At 32.3% G+C, this 6,588-nt stretch overlaps 1 long non-coding RNA gene across 1 annotated transcript; it reads right to left on the bottom strand.

Annotated features, from left to right (window-relative positions):
• Positions 1 to 306: 306 nt before the first annotated feature.
• LOC131032984 (uncharacterized) lies at positions 307 to 6,101 on the bottom strand. Its single transcript, XR_009103535.2, has 2 exons — positions 730 to 6,101; positions 307 to 554 (listed from the first exon to the last, which is right to left on the bottom strand). It is a non-coding gene; the product is annotated as an uncharacterized LOC131032984 (long non-coding RNA).
• Between the last annotated feature and the right edge of the window lie 487 nt (positions 6,102 to 6,588).

Below are 6,588 nucleotides of genomic sequence, written 5' to 3'. Positions count from 1 at the left end.
ATAAGTGATGCATTTCACCTTCACTGTCATGTCCAGTTTATAGTTTAGACATCTAATTTTAAATATTATTTGCATTTAAATTAGTTTTAGATTGCATGTTTACATGAGCTGCATGTAAGAAAAATAAATCATTGTTAATTTTTTCTGTTTCTAAATGCAGCTCTCTCTTGCTTTTAAGCAGTTGCAGACTCCAATAATTTGTCTCTGTGCTATTTGAGAAAGCTGCAACTGTTGTGTAACAGTTCGTTTGGAAATAATACAGACCATTATTGTGTGTTGAGCAAAAAAAATTCTGTGCAGCTTGAATAAAAAAACTATTTGCTATAATTTTGCCTGTATAGAATCAGAAGGCTGAGAATAATTGAAGACAGTGATAAGTGTGGTGCCGGTTTCCACTATAACTCTTAGAAAAAATGGCTTTATGAACTGAAAATTTACGAGTAATGCCCAAGCATCTTATTAAATCAGCTTAAATTACATTTAAGTGTAATCTCGCGAGGTTTTAAGACATTAGTCCGCTTCAGCCCTACATGAAAGCCAAGTAAACGATGGCCCTGATCAGACAGAATAAGAGTAATTAGTACCATCACAAAAAGGAAGCAAAAAATTAGTGACACAGAACATATATAATGGTTTGAGGTGCAGGGCTTTTGTATCTTGAGATCTTTTTCCATTTTGCGAAAAGAATAAAATGGCGAAGGGAAATTTCAGGTAAAGAGGATAACAAACCCTGTAAATCGTTGGCTGACTTTCTCCAAGGCAAAATGGGACTGTTGAAGAAGGCCAGCGAGCTCTCACTTCTCTGCGATGCTAAAGTTGCTCTCATCATTTTCTCATCCCCAGGTAAGAAAGCTCTTCGAGTTTGCCAGCCCCAGGTAAGAAATCTTCTTTTCTCTTCGACATTTTTTATGTCAAAGCCATGTATTACTGTAGGAAACAGGGAAATCACAGTAATACAGAATAGTGGAATATAACAAAACAGAGCATACAAACTAAACTGAACACATCATGCAAATAACGGTATGCTGCAGCATACAAACCAGATTTTCTATTATGAATAATAAGAGTACAAATATGGAAATCTACAGAGTTCAAAGGTCCGTATCTTGTTCTTCAAAGTTACATCACACAGTTGCACCCAAAATATATTTATAGGATGCCATATAGACAGTGAACAGAGGCGGTTATGAAAACTTGCAATACAAGGCAAATTGAGATAAACAAAAATCAGATTTTCTGCACAGCAATAAATCAGATTTTATTCAGGATAAGCATAAATCAGATTTTATGCAAGGTCGGAGATAGAAGACAAAACAGAGCATACCCTTTTCCTACTGCAGACACTGAGGATAAGGACAAATCAGATTGCAGCTACAGGGGATAAGATTGTCTTCATCTGTGGGTGACTAAGACAGTCTTCGGCATACAAACAGGGAAGAAATTATGTGTTTATTCCAACAATTACTACTTCCTATTTATTTTGAGCTGTACATAATATGCAAATAAACAGATACAGCATGCCTGGGTAAAATCTTGTATAGAAAATTTGAACCAATAAAAAACTTACTACTTCTGCAGCATTGGAGGAAATGACTACAATGGCTCGACCAAATCTTGTATAATTTAATTATGACTACATTAAGATATCCAAGAACAATTATTCAAGTTAACATGTGTGATTAGCCGATAAAGCTAGCAAGGTTTATATTACCATTCACACACATGTACAGCATTTATACACAGATTGGATGGTATTATAATTATGCAAAGAATGCAAAACATATGTTGGAAAAAATCGGTATGGTTGATTGTAAACCAACCTCCACTCCATTGATGAAGCAGCTTATAAAAGTATTGTCACAAAACTTAATATTGCTTCTTTAGTTTCTCTTTTTTCAAAGTATATGACATAACCATTTGAAATAGAAAAAGGAAGCGAAGAGAATATAGAGATATGTGAATGGGACTTTAAACTTTGGTATTAATTATTACACTTATGAATTTTTTTCCCCCTCTATTATTCTAATAGGGGAGGTAGTTTGAATATCCGAAAGTCCACATTGATAATTATCTTTCTATTTATTTCCATTTGGTTACATGGAATTCAAAGAAAATTATGGCTAAAAAAAAAATTTCAATCTACGATATTTTTTTATTATGATAATATTATGCAATCAAATTGATCCAAAATACAATCCAATTACTTTTGATTTGAAATATCACTTCATTTGAGATTTAAATAATAGATTTTGAATTGAAATACATCAATGGTCAAAACAAACTTGCTAATATCAGTAAGACAATTGAAATTCAATCTTTGACACTTAGAGATTATATTGTGAACCCTCTTAACATCAAAGGGGAGCATGCTGATAAGTGATGCATTTCACCTTCACTGTCATGTGCAGGTTTTAGTTTAGACATCTAATTTTAAATATAATTTGCATTTAAATTAGTTTTAGACTGCATGTTTACATGAGCTGCATGTAAAAAATAAAAATTATTGTTAATTTTTCTGTTTCTAAATGCAGCTCTCTGTTGCTTTTAAGCAGCTGCAGACTCCAATAATTTGTCTCTGTGCTGTTTGAGAAAGCTGTAAAAACTGTTGTGTAATAGTTCGTTTGGAAATAATACAGACCATTATTGTACGTTGACCAAAAAATATCTGTGCAGCTTGAATAAAAATTTATTTGCTATAATTTTTTTTATCATTCAGAGGGTCTTTATAGAATCAGAAGGCTGAGAATGATAAAAGACGGGGATAATTGTGGTGCCGGTTTCCACTATAATTCTTTAGAAAAAATAGCTTTATGAACAGAAAATTTACGTGTAATGCCCAAGCATCATATAAAATCAGCTTAGATTACATTTAAGTGTAATCTCACAAGGTTTTAAGACTTTAGTGAAGATAAGTTCGATATGTTCAAGATTAGAATGATGCGCTGGAGATTGCTATGTTGGAGATCAAGGCTGTGATGAAAACTACTAAGAATGTGTTTTTGTTTTGTTAATAAAATAGTAGTTTGGCAACTGCTATGATATACATTAATCTTGTTTTTGATTTTTAGAAATTGTTGTCTATGCAATGGTTTTTATCTTTAGAAACTGCTATCTAGGCAGTAGAAAATTGTTATTAGTTTTTAGTTTTTATTCTTGTTTGATAGGTTCTAGTAGTTTATAAATGTAATCACTGTTATTGTAATTTTGATTAAATTTTTCATATGAATAATATTTGGTCTTCTTCTTAGTTGATGATACGTATTTTGTGAATGTATTTTAAATTATTATAATCTTTCATTTGGTATTAGAGCAGGTTGCAAGATTTCTGATTTGTGCAGGTAGCAAGGTTAGAGAAACGGTTATCTCTAGATGGCTAATAACAAAGATTTACCATTTACACTTTCATTGTTTACCAGATACGGGGTATCAAAATGAAAATCCTATTATTATCCGAAAAAATCTAGGAATTAGTTGAAGGAGGATACCTAGTTCTTCTAGATCATAATGCATTGAATGCATGGACACCACAACAAAAAATTGAGCTGAAAGAAGACAAAAAGAAGGACAACAAAACTCTTTTCACTATTCAATCTACATTGGATGTTTCAATTTTCTCTTGAATTGCTTGTATGATAAAATCAAAGGACACATGGGATACTCTTCAAACTGCATACCAAGGTACAGACAAAAACAAATTGGTAAAACTTCAAACTTGTCGAAGAGAATTTAAAAATTTGAGGATGAAGGAATTTGAGTCCGTTCATGAATTTATTACTAGGATTCAAGATATTGTGAATTATCTTAGGACTCAAGGAGAAACTACAATAGAATAGGAAATTGTAGAAAAAATTTTGAGATCTCTTCCTTCTAAATTTGATCCAATGGTGATAGCCATTGAAAAAAGTAAAGATCTAACTACTTTTCAAGTTGGAGAATTGATTGGTTCTTTGTAATCTCATGAGCAGTGCATATGTAGCTATGAAAAGTTTTGTGCAAGCTTTTCAGTCTTTTGTCAACATTGAAGAGAAATTTAAATTTGCTCTCTCTCACAATACTAAATCTCAAGGTCAATCTTCTAGTAATAACAGAGGAAGAGTTAGAGGAAATAATAGAGGAAGAGGAAAAATTTCTATGGATCGAAGGAGTATCTAATGTAAATATTGTGAAAGACATGCGCACTGTGAGTCTAAGTGCAAAAAGAAGAAATTTGACTTGAATAAGTCAAGAGCAAATTTTACAGAAGAGTCTTTTGAAGAAAAGCATTCTACATTCTTCACGTGTAATTTGGCAAAAGAAAACGAAGAGGATGTCTAGTTCTTAGACAGTGGTTGTTCAAATCGCATGACAGATAAATCTGATCTCTTTGAGATAATAGTGTTTCTCTTCTCCCTACAAGCTCAAGTGGAAGTTCAAGCTCTAGTTGTAGTCCTCCACATTCACCTAGTTCTTCTAATAGCACAAACTCAGGTGAAGTTTCACCTCTAGCTTCACCTCCAACATCAACTCAAAGAAAGGTATGAAGTTTGGTTCATATTTATCAGAAGATTCTAAATATAAATTTAGTTGTTAATTTTTCTTTGCTTAGTATAATTCAAGTTGAACCCTTTGTGTATGAAGAAACATCAAAAAACCAATATGGGTTAATGCTATGAATGATGAGATGAATTCCATTCATAAAAGTAATACTTGGGAATCAGTGCAACTTCCCAAAGGTAAGCAAGTGATTGGTATGAAATGGATATATAAAGTCAAATATCATGTAGATGGTTCAATGGAAAGATATAAGACAAGACTAGTTGCCAAAAAGTTTGCAAAAACTCCTGGAGTGGATTATGCAATACTTTTGCTTATGTGGCTAGACTTTGATACTGTCAAGACTATATTGGCTATTGCAACACAATACAAGTGGCCAATATTTCAGATGGATATGAAATTAGCATTCTTGAATGGTTATCTAGATGAGGAAGTTTGTGTGGAACAACCTATGGGTTATGAAGTTCTAGGAAAAAAGCATTTAGTCTACAAGTTGAAGAAAGCCCTTTATGGGTTGAAGCAAGCTCCTTGTGCTTGGTATACTAGGATTGATAGTTATTTTATGAAGAAGGGATTCAATAGAAGCCACTCAAAGCCTACCTTATATGTCCAACATATTGGTAATAATATTCTCATAGTTTGCCTTTATGTTGATGATCTTATTTATATAGGTAACAACAAAGCTCTCATGGAGAAGTTTTAAGCAGAAATGAAATAAGAATTTGAAATGTCAAATTTGGGACTCATGCACTATTTTCTTGTTGTGAAAGTACACCAAACATCAAATGGTATATATATTTACCAAACCAAGTATGTAACTGATGGAAGATTAACCAAGGAAGATGGAAGTCCCAAGGTTAATGCTACTTTGTATAAAAGTTCGATTGGTAGCCTGATGTATCTCACAACTAGTAGACCTGATGTTATGTACGGTATGAGCCTCATCTCTCGGTTCATGTAAGATCCACATGAGACTCGTTAGCAAGTTGCTAAAAGAATTATGAGGTATGTGAGTGGTACACAAAATTTTGCATTCATTATACTCCCACTGAAAAGTTTGAGCTAATTGGTTACACAAATTTTGATTGGGCTGGTTTAGTGGATGATAAAAAATCTACATCTAACTATGTTTTTCAACTTGGTTCTAGAGTTGTCTCTTGGAGTTGTGGATGGAATATCTTTGAAATCTTATGGAGCAAGATCCAGATTTATTTCAACATCCTCAATAGAGTACTTGGAAAATGTACACAATGAAAACCAAAATCTAAACTAATAATATACATGCATGCTATAAACTATTCCATTGCACTTCTATCAACCAAGATCTTGCAGTCAAAAAATGATGCTCTCAGAAGCACACGCACAAGAAGATATGGTGAATTAAGATTTGAAATATGATGGATGCAAAATAAAAATGCTAGAATACAAAAACATGCGCTTCAATGCTAGATTGTCAGATTGCATGATTGTTTATTAGGATTGATAAGAATGAGGGAATCCTCTTATATAAAGAAGACCTTAGAAAAAGAAGGGATAAGATTAAGAGGTGAAAAGAATAAAGGGTCGGCTAGAATTAAAGGATGGGTAGAAAACGATAAAATAATAAGAGGATAGTTAAGAAAAATAATAAAATAATGAAAGGGTAGGTAGAGGAAAATTAAGAAATAAATCACATGTCATAGAGTGAAAAAGCTAATGAATTGGGACCAATTAAATATTTATTTAATTTAGGGAAAAGATAATTTAAATAAATAAAAATATTAATTTAAATAGAGAAAGGCTAGAAAAAGGGTAAATAAATTAATTAAATAAATAGAAAATTACCTAATAAATAGAAGACTTAAGATAAAATAATTTTAGGTGTCTACAGTCCTAGTAAGAAACAGGGAATTGTGACTCTTTCTTTAGCAGAAGTAAAATACATTGTAGCCGCCTCAATAAATTCTCAAGCAGTTTGGATCAAACGAAGATTGACAGATCTACATTTGGTTTAGCAACATCCAACCACTATCTATTGTGATAACGACAACACTATTTCCATGATAAAGAATCTTG

Source organism: Cryptomeria japonica, chromosome 3 (genome assembly GCF_030272615.1).
Source record: "Cryptomeria japonica chromosome 3, Sugi_1.0, whole genome shotgun sequence".
Lineage (NCBI taxonomy): Eukaryota > Viridiplantae > Streptophyta > Pinopsida > Cupressales > Cupressaceae > Cryptomeria > Cryptomeria japonica.
Note: the sequence above shows the minus strand (reverse complement) of the source record. Positions and strands in the feature narration are given on the sequence as shown.